General features: G+C 36.2%; 1 pseudogene; it reads left to right on the forward strand.

Moving 5' to 3' along the window:
* Nucleotides 1-1,247: 1,247 nt before the first annotated feature.
* LOC129517981 (SNRPN upstream reading frame protein-like) lies at nucleotides 1,248-2,975 on the forward strand (annotated as a pseudogene).
* The last annotated feature ends 11,249 nt before the right edge of the window (nucleotides 2,976-14,224 follow it).

Genomic DNA, 14,224 nt, shown 5'->3' on the forward strand with positions numbered 1-14,224 from the left:
GTAAAGATCTGAACAAGAAATGATTACCAGTCTGCTAGTGACCAAGAAAATGACGCTTTTTTTTAACAATATCATGCAATTTGAAATAAAAAAAAATTCAGAGTCATTTCAGATATTAACATTATTGAGGGAAAGGCAACAATATTGCTCAGCCACTTAAGTGTCTGCCTTCAGCTCAGGTCATGATCCTGGGGTCCTGGGATCCAGCCCTCCATCCAGCTCTCTGCTCAGTGGGAAGTCTGTTTCTCTCTCTCTTTCTCTTCTCTCTCTCAAGGAAATAAGTAAAATCTTTTAAAAAAGAACAATATTGATAGAAATATTTCAGTGAAGTGCTACAGAGTCTGGTAAAAGGTCTATTTTTGTTTAATATCCTTATTAACAAGTAAGGTATGTTAACTACATTCAAGGCTGATACCGAATTAAGTTTTTAAAAAATATTATTACAAACATCACAAAGAACAAAGATTTGCCAGGTTACAAACGTGGCATAAGGACAAAAAGTAATGCCTAACTTGGACCAGTTTAGAGTGAATACCATAGATGGGACTATAATGCTTGTAGATATCGAGTGGCAAAGAAATAAATATAGGTTATATCTTGATCTGCACCCTGCCAGATCTATCTCTGAACAATAGAAACAACAAAAACAACCACATCAGTAAAACATATGTAGAGATGTCTTATTAAAATATGCAGAAATGCAACATTAAAGTTCAAGAAAAAAATAAAGTCCAAATAGTAAATCCATAAGATAAGAGGATTTGAGAATGTACAAAACGAATCACATCTAAAACAGTGCTTAGAACAGAGTAGGTCTACAATACAAAATATGTGAAATCAAGGGAGGCTCTTGATTAGCATTTATAAGAACTGTTTATAGAAAATTAAGTGGAGGGATTAGCTGGATCTGGACTATAGCCATTTTCTAAGGGGTCAGAGAATAAATTTGATGAGCAGGAGTAGGCCTTATTTATGAAGGGTTGTCAATCATTTTTACCTCACTTATGCTAGAGTCACAGCAATGAGGAAATTTCCCCTCATGAAATGTCAAACTTTTTATAAGCACACTATTTTAATTACCACAATCTAAATTTCCCACTGAGAGCAGATCCCTGTCCTTAGAGAGTTAACATTCTAATATGGCCATTTTAAGGAGAAAATCCTGGCCATATTTTGTAGTACATATGCAGTAGTAGACAAAGATTTTGCAGCCCAATTCTTTGTGTAGGGGTGTGCACAACTAAAGAATGGAGTTCCTAGAGAAAATTGGTACTCTTTCTTGAGGTAAATTGCTCATATGTTTGAGTTAAATTACCTCTTCTGGGGAGACCATTTTGCTCCCTGAAGAGATAATTTATCTCAAAAGGGTACCAATTCAGTATCATTAAACCTTTCAGGAGCTACATTTTCTATTATAAGCAAATCCCACATTAGGTAATTTGCCTCAATTAGATATAACTTTGAGTCTGGGAGGGAGTATATTTTACTTACCTAACTCATAGTCATCAATTTTCTTTTGATTGCCCAGGTGTGCATGGAAATTTGTTATGTATTATTTACAAGCTTAATAAAATAAGAACCAGTCCAGTGTTCAAGGTAACATATGTTTGGCAGTAACTTTGCGCATGTTTCAGTTACTGTTACACATGGATTAAGTCTTCAAGACTTACACCCTGGTCTGTTGAAGATATATAAAATATGGCCCTTCATTAAAAGGAGTTTATAAAGTTTTTATTTTTGACAGGAAGTCACTTGAGGTAGACAATAGAACCGAGCTTGCCTAACTTTCATGGATGTGGTAAGGACTGACTAACTATGAAAGTGTTTTAAATATTAAACTTTATGAAACAAATAATTACATTTATTATTTAAAAGGCATAATGGGAAGAAATTAAGCCAAGAAAAATTTAGGGAAAACATCTAGAATTAGTGCCAAATAAGCAGCTTTTTTGATGACTAAAAAGTAGGTGAAATTTAGTGGTAAAAAAAAATATTATCACTGTGACTTAAGATGGGGATATAGGAAATGTGCTGGAAGAAAGTTAAAATCATTAGGGTGCTGCAATTTAAACATTAGGCAATGACCAGGTGGCCACCCTCTTGGCTCCTTGGTTCATAACTTTTCAATAAATCTTACTTAATCAACACTTATTGTGCTTTGCCTACAGAATAATGGAAGTAGTAGTGTTGTTCTTTTCACAGACCTTCTTACTTTGGGTATATTGCTGCACTTAAACTGCAAATGATCGAACATTACTTTGTTTGCCTGTAATCCAAGTCACTCTTCAAACATATCATAGACTTCCATATATTACAAATCTGGTGCTATAAGAATTGGGATACTAGTCAGAGTGAATTGTTTCCAAAAAACAGTACTAGTTTTATTACTTAGCAATACATTACACCTAAGATATTTCCTATGCCAAGAAGCAGAATTGGCTTCAAAAGATAACCAATAACAATCAAACACCTCACTAACACAACAAAATCACATCTAGCTATATTTTCATTTGGTCTTATTTATCTCATACAGTATCTTACACACATTTAGGAAACTAGACAAAGAAAAATCTCTGTGAAGTCCAACTTTTAAAATTTTTTTCATTCTATGGGGTAATATACTTTGGCAACAATTATTTCGGTAATCTAATCAACACATGTTTTTTGTCACTGTGTTACTCTTTATACAGTAACTAAGGAGAGCTGAGCAGCTGCTAGAAATGTGTGACACTCTGATTTGAGGACCAGTAAGCAGCTGGATTGAGTGGGCCAGGGACCACTTATACCTGAGATGGGATACAGATCACCACTTACCAGAGGTGGAAATCTAAGTCAAATGTAGTAGGACAGTCTCACTGACCAATGAAGAGCATCATGTGTACTTGAGGGGATTTCATCAACAACAAGCACCTATAGTGGATTTCCAGGTGTATCTGAGACAGGCATTCTTAGCTGAGACACCAAGAAGTGGGTAAAGCAGTATTGGAACATTCAGGTAGCTGATATCAAGGGAAAAGCCAGCTGACAATGTTTTGATGTATTTGAAACAGCTGACAGTTTAATAATGTTATTATCTATATAAAAGAAAGGTAACTAAGAATATTTAACTGCTCTCTAAGCATTGTTAGGAGATACATTTGCTGATCACAGACATTTTTATTGTCTGGAAACAAGGAATTATCTTTATCAAAATATAAATGGCTCTCAACTTAGGATAATTTTACTTATGATGTTTTAACTTTATGGTGCTGTAAAATCAATACTCATTTAGTAGAAACTGTACTCCAGATTTTGAATGTTGTTCTTTTCCCAGGCTAGCGATACATAGTATGATACTCTCTTATTATGCTGGGCAGTGGAAGTGAGCTGCAGTTTCCAGTCAGCCAAGTAAACACTAGGGAAAACAACTGATACACATACAATCATACACATTTCACATTCAATATAGTATGCAATAAGTTATATGTATATTCAACATTTTATTGTAAAATAGGCTTTATGTTATATGGTTTTGCATAATGGTAGACTACCAAAGTGCTCTGAGCATGTTTAAAGTGAGGAAAATTGATAAATTCACTTAATTTCAATACTCCCTTTATGGAAAAGTCCAAGGGCCTATGACCCAGAGATCTTGGTATAGAAAGATTTTATTAATTTAGTTATGTACCTGACTTCTTGGTAGTTCAAACTAAACTCAGTTGTAAAAATACAGTTGATTCCTCTTATTTGTGGTAGTTATGTTTTGTAAAGTTTTGCTCCTAGGGGAAATGCAAGTTTAGGTTCCTGTGAGCCTCTGGTCACAGTATTCTCATAAACCAATCAATATATAACCTTGTTTTATGTGTGCTTCTGTTTAAATACAGTTATTTAATATATGTTGTTAGTTAATATTGGACTCAGAACCAACAGAACTATAATTCACGCCTGAATGATGCTTATCTAACACATGTATCTTCTTAGTAAGTCACATCTCAGCCTTTCAGAGCTTAGAAACTCTTGATACCACTTTAGTACTATGCTTGGGGGCCATGTAAAACAGCAAAATCACCAACAAAAACACAAAGAAATGTGGAAAGTATAGCTCCTAATAGCAGAAAGGTCACTTGTTTGCAGTATAAGGGTAAAACAAGAAAGCCAGGTGTTGCCTTCTTTGACTTCAGCTGGGAATCTGCACATTAACAACTCAAATTTTCCACCACTGCACATGGCCACAAATGACAGAAAATGCATAGTGAGTGTTGATTCTGAGTTATGACTTACAAATTAATTTTAGTAAGGAGGCAAATTCACAAATATAGAATCTATAAACAATGAGAATCAACTTACCTATTATGCAGTGAGTACTTTTTATACTTCATAGTTTTAAAATGATTAAGTAGTTATTCTGTACTTGCAAAGAGTAAATTGTTTAGAAATGCACAAGATTTTGCTTAATTTTCAAATTTTATCCTTGGCCATTTATTTTGGAAAATCTGAAATAAGTTTGATTTTTTCCCAATTTAGTCAAACATTGTAGTTATTTCAGTAGCCATATTCAGAAGCTTTATAGCTCAGAGATTATAAATCACAAAGATACATGTAAATGCAAAAACAGGAAGACAAATCATGTAAGAAAATACATGTTCTCAGTATTACAGTCTATAGTAGATTTAAAGAGCTGTGCCATGCTTAATTAACACTTGTTGATGGGACTTGACAATTTTAATTTTACTTTACACTTTATAATTGAAAATGGTCTGAGGAAGAGGATGGATTGAAACATTTATTTAGAGATAATAATACCATTAATTTAACCCAATGACATACTATGATAGCATAATTTGGATCATGCCTTATATAACCTTCATTCAGAAGTACCTAGGATTGGCCAATATTTTAAGAAATGAACATTTGTTTCCCTATAAAATAAAAATAACATTTTATAAAGTGTGTTCTTTTGAAATGTATCATTCTGTATTGCCAAGAGAGTATACACTTTGAATTGAAAGAGATTGAGAAGAAAATAGGGAATGACTTATGTATGATGCTTTTAAGCTCATGACAGATATAGCTCAGGCAATATGCAGTCACTCAAGGAATTTCAAAGGGGTAGGTATCTGAGTTTGGGAAAGGAAAGAGGAAATATAAAGCAAGATAACATTTCAATAAAAAATGTTTTAAAAAGAAAATAAAGAATACATAAAATTGGCTGTTAAAAAAAGAGGGGAAGCAAAACTGAATATTTTGAAACAAAAGAATAGATTTGGACCAAAAGAATAGATTTGGATCAATACACTGTAGACAACTAAAGTCTCATTAAATAGGCGGTTATTAGGAAGATAGATTGAAATGTGCATTATTACCTTCTACACTGACAAGTTTAAACATCAGCTGCAAAGTGTTGAGATTGATTTGATCTCTCTCTTATTTTGGCTTTATCGTATAAAACTATGTAAAATTCCTGTTTTTTTGTTTTTGTTTTCAGTCTGTGTCTTCATACAGTAGGTTATCTTTTGGGCCACATTTATGAAAAAGGAAAGGGACTGAAGAAAAAAATCAAACTTTTAAAAGGTTCCCAATTTTGTCTATAAACTAAGTCATAACAGAGATAATAAAATTTAAAAAACCTGTCTGAATTTATATTTAAAAAGTACACTTTATATAACTGAAATAATCTCTATGGAAAGGAAAAATGAGCACATTGCATTGTCAGAGGGCAGCCCGGGTGGCTCAGAGGCTTAGCACCACCTTCAGCCCAGGGCCTGATCCTGGAGACCTGGGATCGAGTCCCACGTGGGGTTTCCTGCATGGAGCCTGCTTCTCCCTCTGCCTATGTCTCTGCCTCTCTCTCTCTCTTTCTCTCTCTGTGTCTCTCATGAATAAATAAATAAAATCTTTAAAAAAATACATTTTTCTGGGATTTTTGATGCCAGTCATTAAGATGAGAAAGGACAAGCACAGGAACACAGTTTTGTCTGATAAGGTATGTTAAAATGCACAGGCCCAGGCAGTGAAAGTGAATAGTCATTACTTGAGAGAAGCTAGGGGGAAAAGGCAAAGCATTTTTTAAAATTTACCTACTTTAAAAAGACTCTTGAGTTTTATATTAATTAAAGAGTTTTATCTCCGATAGACTAGGAAGACTCTTATTCTCTCATTGGTCTTTCTATAATGTACAACTGTGTAGAAAGTAACCACTAAGGCCCCTACCATGTAACGGGCAGAGTAAATGCTAAAATAAATGTCAGTAATTCATGTCCAAGAGATTTTCTACAAGATCTGAAGTTCTGACCATTCAATTCCCTCCGAAAATATGATTATTGATAGCTTACATTCAGTGAGCACTTACTATGTGCCAGGCATTATGCTACTCACTTTATATGTGTTTGTTTAATTCTCATAACAGCTCTGTAAAGCAGGTGCTTTTATTATCTACATTTTACAGGTGAGGAAACTCAGGCAAAAAGAAGTTAAGTACGTTGCCCAGAAACACACTGTAAGGAAGTAGTAGAGCCATGATTCAATCCTAGTTGGTATTATCTATATGATCACCATAAATTAAGTGATCAGATTATCTAGGCAGTTATTTTGAAAAGCAGTAAAGGACTAGTTATCAGTACAGATAAGTTTTAAGGGGATTGGGTGTGACAGGGATTATGGGATGCTCCAGAGAGGTAGAGTTTCCATGTGGACAATCCTGGCCATCAAGAATTATAGAGATACTAAAAACTGAGAAACTTAAAGGGAAGAAAGTAGCACACAAAAGGGGACAACTAAAGGTACAACTTTATATCTTCACAATTTTGTCAAGGTAAAGTTATCATTAATGAAAAAGACATGCCTTAATATTTATAATAGGTACATAGCAACAGAATTGTGTGTACAATAAAAGTATACCTCATCTCTGAATTTTCTTCCACTATAGAAGAAAGTGAAGGTGGTAAAAAAAAAAGATTAGTGGGATATGTAGGCAAGGGATAATGTATCTTCTTGTTACTGTGATCCTCTGGCTTAGATTTGACCATCATACTGACAATGACTAAAGCAAAAGTCAGGGAAGCTGCCTTTAATGAGGATCTTCTAGAGCTCTGCTATACCTTGACTAAAATGCCAATGAGAAGCAGGGAGTAACAACTGAGTTTATCTATTAAATTGGAGCTACTTTAGTGTCTGACTGGGTCTGACATAGAGAATTGTGATGTAATGGTGCTAATAAATGAAAGTTTCACAATTCTCTATGAGGATTTACTTAAGACATATTAATCACTTTTACTTTATTCATTTCATAAAGTTAAGATTCTCTATTTGCTTCATTTCAGCAATGGTATATTATTCATGTACACACATGAGTACACATATATGTACACACATAAGGACACACACATCATTTCTATTCTAAAACACTCAGTGACTATAATGTAGGTACAATTTATTTTCAAGTTGATACTACATGGTATAAAAGGAATATTCACTTACTAATTTTGATTGGTGTAACCCAACAATTTAAGATGTTAATAGGTGACATAACTACTTTTTACTTTGAGATAAAGTTTCCTTACTTTAGGATATCTGGTATCTTAAAATAATTTGAATTTAAATCAGTCTAATTAGCCTTGAACAGCTGACAATTTTTTACAATCAGACATTCAGAGTTGGAAGAAACTGTAAGGGTGAGTCAGAATAACCACTCTTGATGAATCAGTTATCTCTATATTATCCCACCAAAAGCTCTTAATCTTCCTCCCTCCTTCCTTTCCTCCTTCTCTACCTCCATCCCTCTCTCTTTCTTTCATAAACCCATTTATTCAAATCATTGAGTGCCTATTATATATCAGATACTTTCTTGAGTTATGCAGATAGAAAGATTAATAAGATACCATCATTGATTTTAAGAAACAGTTTAGTAGAATTGATAGACATGCAAGCAAAGCATTGTACTACAGTGTGAGCAGTAATGGGAAAATGTAAGAATGTGAAAGGAACATTACAGAAGAGAGAGTAATTAACTCTTTTCTGTGGATGTGGTAGGGGTGGGACAGGATTCAGACAAAGTTTTACAAAGGAAAAAATGCCCCACTTTGGTCATGAAGAGTGAGGTTTGCAAGGAGAACAAATGTCTGGTAAGGTGGAAATGAAAGAAAGATCAACATAGTGGAAAGACAGAGTAATTAAATATCCTAATGTGTTAAGAATTATATGTAATTTGTCATGGCTTGTCATAGATGCCATAGGATGGGGACCAGGAGAAGCCGAGGCAAGATAGAAAGATCCTGAAGGATTTGTTTGCCAGATCAGAAGAGCGGGTGGTAAGAGTCTTTAAAGGATTTTAAATAACCTGTCACTATATATCAGAAATATGCTTTAGAAACCTAACTTTGACTTACTGAATTTATAAACTTCTTATTTATAGTGAACAGAAATCTGTCTCATTACATCTTCTATCTCTTAGTCTTCATTAGGACTACATAGGAGTCTTCTCCTATGTAGATCTTACAAAATAAACTTATCTGAATTCTTCTGTATGTACTTTTTGAATAATACATATATATTATTCAAATAATAATATATAATATATTAATAATATATATTATATGCCTTTCAAATATTTAACAGTTTTTATTGAATCTTCCCTGGGTTAAACATTTTTAGTTCTCTTAACCATTTATCCTAACAAAATTGTCTGCCTGAAGGAAGACAGTGGAGTATTCACTCACTGTCTCTTGTCTCTCATTATTTGAGGACTGCATGTGACTGAGAGGACTGCTGAGAAATTGATTGAAGGCCCAAAGTGAAGATTAGAAAGATGTGAAGCATGAATTCAAGGAAGTCAGCATGAACTGGGTCTAAGCTCATGTGGAACTGTCCAACGCAGGCTATAGCTGAAATCAAAGGTGGGCAAGGGGATATGACATGGGGCATCAGGAGCAAATGCTAAAGGTAATAATGGTTAAGCTCTTTCAACAAAGAAGCCACAAAATACAGAGGCCTAAATAAGACAGAAGTTTAATTTCTTAAGTAAGGTTTGGTTAGTTTGCAATGGTAGGACTTCTCTGCTTTAGAAGGCCATTCAGGGACATGGATTCCTTTCATATTGATTCTTTCCTGTCTCCTAGGGCATTTCCCAGACCACTTGGTCAAAACTGGGTTGCTAACACATTTGTTTCTTCTCATGGAAAGAAGAGAAAAGGAATCTCATGCAATTTCTTTTTATATAAGCATGGCAGAAATTGTACACATCATTTATGTTCTTATCCCATTGAAAGAATAATATGTCCACATTTGTCAGTAGGGAGGCTTTGAAATGATGTTGTTAGCTGATAAACCTTATGTGTAGTAAGAGGAGGGGAAAGGAATTTAGGGGGATATTTAGTAAATAAATAACCTCATTCATGTTAAATTTTCTGTCAAGCTAGATGTATGTGTTTTCAAATTCAAATTCAAATCAGTCCTGAAGTTGCTAAAAACACCAAGAGGTTTAAGCACCCCAAAGCCATATGATAACCATTGCATCCTGCAAACAGCTAAAGGATCTCTTAGTTGGTCTCAATTGAGAACAATGTAGGGTGATTTTCCTATTACCATCAGTCCTATTAAGGGCGATTGAACCATGCAAGATGAGTTGGGAAATACAGTGCTCTCAGTAGAGGACCATACTATTTCCCATTTGGCAGTTATTCTCCATGACTGTTTTTATACTTAGCTTTCATTATAATCCAAATAATAATAAAAAATTCAGGGTTTCAAGTAGACTTTTTTCTGTCACATACACAAAATTTAAGAAATACTACTTTCTGACAATTCAAGTTGCAAAGGAAAAAAAAATGTACCACTACTGTTCTTGTATATCATTACTAATTAGGGCAGTTTCTGCTATGTCAGTAGCATGATTCAGATGGAATCTGTGTCCCAGACATATCATGTTCCACAGTTATTTTATCTCTATAATATGATGTACTCTGCATACATCAATTGATGTAAGACATAAGAAACAGACCTGGAGAACTAAGAAGACAGAGTAGTAAAGGATCCTAGGCTTGTTTCATCCCTCAACCACAGGTAGATAAATGTTGAATCATTCTGAATAACCAAGAAATACATCTGATGACTGACAGAATGAACTGTACAACTAGAAGGAGAAAAGAGGCTACATGATGGAAGGTAGAAGGTGCAGAGAAGTAGTTGTGGGAGAAGAGAATTACAGGTGCTGGAGAGGAGGGAACCGAGAGAGAGAGAGAGAGAGAGAGAGAGAAAGAGAGAGAGAGAGAGAGAGAGAGGAGCATACAGGGGATCACAAAAGCAAAATACTTCCCTAAAGCCATTGACTGGGAAAATGAGAGGGGCTGATTATCCTGAGTATTTACAAGCAGCGTGGCTCAAAGACTGGAGTTTTAGAGGTCCATGGCATGGCTGGTGTGGAGCCTTGATGGCACTGTGGTATTCCTGTGAGGAAGGTGGGAAGATAACCAAGGGGTAGATGGTGCCACCTGAGGATCACCTGGGATGCACTGGGACAGATGGTTACCGTTCTTGGAGCACATCTGGGAGATGTGACATTGCCTTTCCTGGGACAAAACAGCTACAGACATTTCCTTCCTCATCCCTTAGCATAGGTACAGACACCTGCTGAGAGTTGCTAATCCAGACATTGGTTCTTTGCTGTGCTTTACTACAAAACCCACTCTCCTATACTTTGATGTGATTGCCATCTGGGTCAAACTTGAATCAGTCTGAGATTGATCAGACCCTCCCCAAGAGGACAAGTGTAGGTCACACCATACCAGGTCCCTAAAGTTTGGAGTTTTAAAATTGAACCAGACTGCCTGTGATAGACCCCAAAGTGCACTGCTGAGCCAGATATCCAGGTAGACCAGACACAATGTGAAGGTAGCAGTCTGAGGGATGCCTGGGACTCCCAATAGGAGATTGTTCACTCTTCCGGGAGGACTTCTCAGACAGTAGGGGGCATGAACTCCTTTTTCCAGGATGAGGGAGCTGTCTAATGATATTTCCCTCCCCCATTCATCAGCATAAACTGACTTCAGTAAGTAGCACCAGCACCAGCAGTGATGGCCTAAACTACTTACAGCAATCCACACCTCCCTGTACTCTGCTGGTACTGCTTTTCTTGGGCAAGTGTGCTTGAGAAACAGTGTAACAGGCCCCTCGCCCAGAAGACCAGCACAAACCCCCATATTAACCATGTTTACTGAAATGGTATTCTGCAAAGTTTCAGGTCTACTAGAAAAATAATCAGGTTTCTTTTAATGCCTCTCTCTCTCTCTCTCTCTCTTTCTCTCTCTCTCTATCATGAATAAATAAATAAAATCTTTTAAAAAATAAAAATAAAATCACATCAAAAAGGAGAGTTCACAGCAAATACCAAGGACATACAAATGATTTTAAAAACATATTATGAACAGACATACGCCAATAAATTAGGCAATTTAGAAGAAATGGACACATTTCTAGAAAACCACAACTACCAACACTGGAATAGGAAGAAATAGAAAACCTGAACAGGCTGATAACCAGGGAGGAAATTGAAGCAGTCATCAAAAACCTCCCAAGACACAAAGGTCCAGGGCCAGATGGCTTCCCTGGGGAATTCTATCAAACATTTAAAGAAGAAATCATACCTATTCTAATAAAGCTGTTCTGAAAGACAGAAATGGACAGAATATTTCCAAACATGTTTTATGAGGCCAGTATCACCTTAATTCCAGAACCAGACAAAGACCCCAACAAAAAGGATTATATACCAATATCACTGATGAACACAGATGCAAAAATTCTCAACAAGATACTAGCTAATAGGATCGAACAATACATTAAGATTATTCACCAAGACCCGGTGGGATTCATCCCTGGGATGCAAGGCTGGTTCAACAATCGTAAAGTGATCAATCTGATTGATCATATCAGCAAAAGAAAAAACAAGAACCATATAATCCTCTCAATAGCTGCAGAGAAAGGATTTGACAAATACAGCATTCCTGATCAAAACTCTTCAGAGTGTAGGGATAGAGGGAACATTCCTCAGCATCTTAAAAGCCATCTATGAAAAGCCCACAGCAAATATCATTCTCAATGGGGAAACACTGGGATCCTTTCAGGTAAGATCACGAACACGACAGGGATGTCCACTCTCACCACTGCTATTCAACATAGTAGTAGAAGTCCTAGCCTCAGCAGTCGGGCAACAAAAAGAAATAAAAGGCATTCAAATTGGCAAAGAAGAAGTCAAACTCTCCCTCTTCGCAGATGACATGATACTGTCCATATAAAACCTAAAAGACTCCAGCCCAAGATTGCTAGAACTCATACAGCAATTGGGCAGTGTGGCAGGATACAAAATCAAAACCCAGAAATCAGTGGCATTTCTATCCACTACAATGAGACTGAAGAAGAAAAAATTAAGGAGTCAATCCCATTTACAATTGCACCCAAAAGCAGAAGATACCTAGGAATAAACTTCAGCAAAGACAAAAAGCTTCTGCACCCTAAAAACTACAGAACATTTCTAAAAGAAATTGAGGAAGACACAAAGAGATGGAAAAACATTCCACGCTCATGGATTGGAAGAATTAATATTGTGAAAATGTCAATACTAACCCAGGTAAATTTAATATTTAATGCAATCCCTATCAAAATACCATGGACTTTCTTCAGAGAGTTGGGACAAATCATCTTAAGATTTGTGTGTAATCAGAAAGGACCCCGAATAGCTAGGGGAATATTAAAAAAGAAAACCAGAGCCGGTGGCATCACAATGCTGGATTTCAGGTTGTACTACAAAGCTGTGATATTCAAGACAGTGTGGTATTGGCACAAAAACAGACACATAGATCAATGGGACTAGAATAGAGAATCCAGAAAAGGGCACTCAACTCTATGGTCAACTAATATTCGACAAAACAGGAAAGACTATCCACTGGAAAAAGGACAGTCTCATCAATAAATGGTGCTGGCCAGGCAGGGGGCTGAGCAGCTCCCCCAGGTGTTCACACCTGAGAATCAGCATAGCAGGCCCCTTCCCCAGAAGACCAGCTAGACAGACAGGGGAAAAGCAAGTTATTGACCAAGCAGCACTGGAAAGTTCCAGGGGAAGACGAGGGATTTACAGTATATAGAATCAGAGGATACTCCCCCTTGTTTGTTTGCTTTCTCTTTGCTTCCCCCCTTTTTAATTTCTTCTTCTTTTTTTTATTTTCATTTTTTCTCTTCTTTCTTTTTCTCCTTTTCACAGTACTACTTGTTTCTGGCCACTCTGCACTGAGCAAAATGAAAAGAAAAAAAAAACTCACCTCAAAAGAGAGAATCAGAAACAGTCCTCTCTCCCACAGAGTTACAAAATTTGGATTACAATTCAATGTCAGAAAGCCAATTCAGAAGAACTATTATAAAGCTACTGGTGGCTCTAGAAAAAAAACAAAAAGGATTCAAGAGACTTCATGACTGCAGAATTTAGATCTAATCAGGCAGAAATTAAAAATTAATTAAATGAGATGCAATCCAAACTAGAGGTCCTAATGACAAGGGTTAACGAGGTAGAAGAACAAGTGAGTGACATAGAAGACAAGTTGTTGGCAAAGAGGGAAACTGAGGAAAAAAGAGAAAAACAATTAAAAGATCATAAGGATAGGTTAAGGGAAATAAATGACAGCCTCAGAAAGAAAAAAATCTACGTTTAATTGGGGATCCTAGGGCGCCAAAAGGGACAGAGGTGCAGAATATGTATTTGAACAAATCATAACTGAGAATTTTCCTAACCTGGGAAGGGAAACAGGCATTCAGATCCAGGAAATAGAGAGATCCTCCCTAAAATCAATAAAAACCACTCAAAACCTCGACATTTAATACTGAACCCTGCAAATTCAAAAGATAAAGAGAAGATCCTTAAAGCAGCAAGAGACAAGAAGTCCCTGACTTTCATGGGGAGGAATATTAGGGTAACAGCAGACCTCTCCACAGAGACCTGGCAGGCCAGAAAGGGCTGGCAGGATATATTCAGGGTCCTAAATGAGAAGAACCTGCAGCCAAGAATACTTTATCCAGCAAGGCTCAAATTCAGAATACAAGGAGAGATAAAGAGCTTCTAAGATAGGCAGAAACTGAAAGAATATGTGACCACCAAGCCGGCTATGCAAGAAATACTAAGGGGATTCTGTAATAGAGGATGTCCAAGGGAACAACCCACAAAAACAGGGACTGAATAGGTATCATGATGGCACTAAATTCATATATT

Source organism: Nyctereutes procyonoides, unplaced genomic scaffold (assembly GCF_905146905.1).
Source record: "Nyctereutes procyonoides isolate TBG_1078 unplaced genomic scaffold, NYPRO_anot_genome, whole genome shotgun sequence".
Lineage (NCBI taxonomy): Eukaryota > Metazoa > Chordata > Mammalia > Carnivora > Canidae > Nyctereutes > Nyctereutes procyonoides.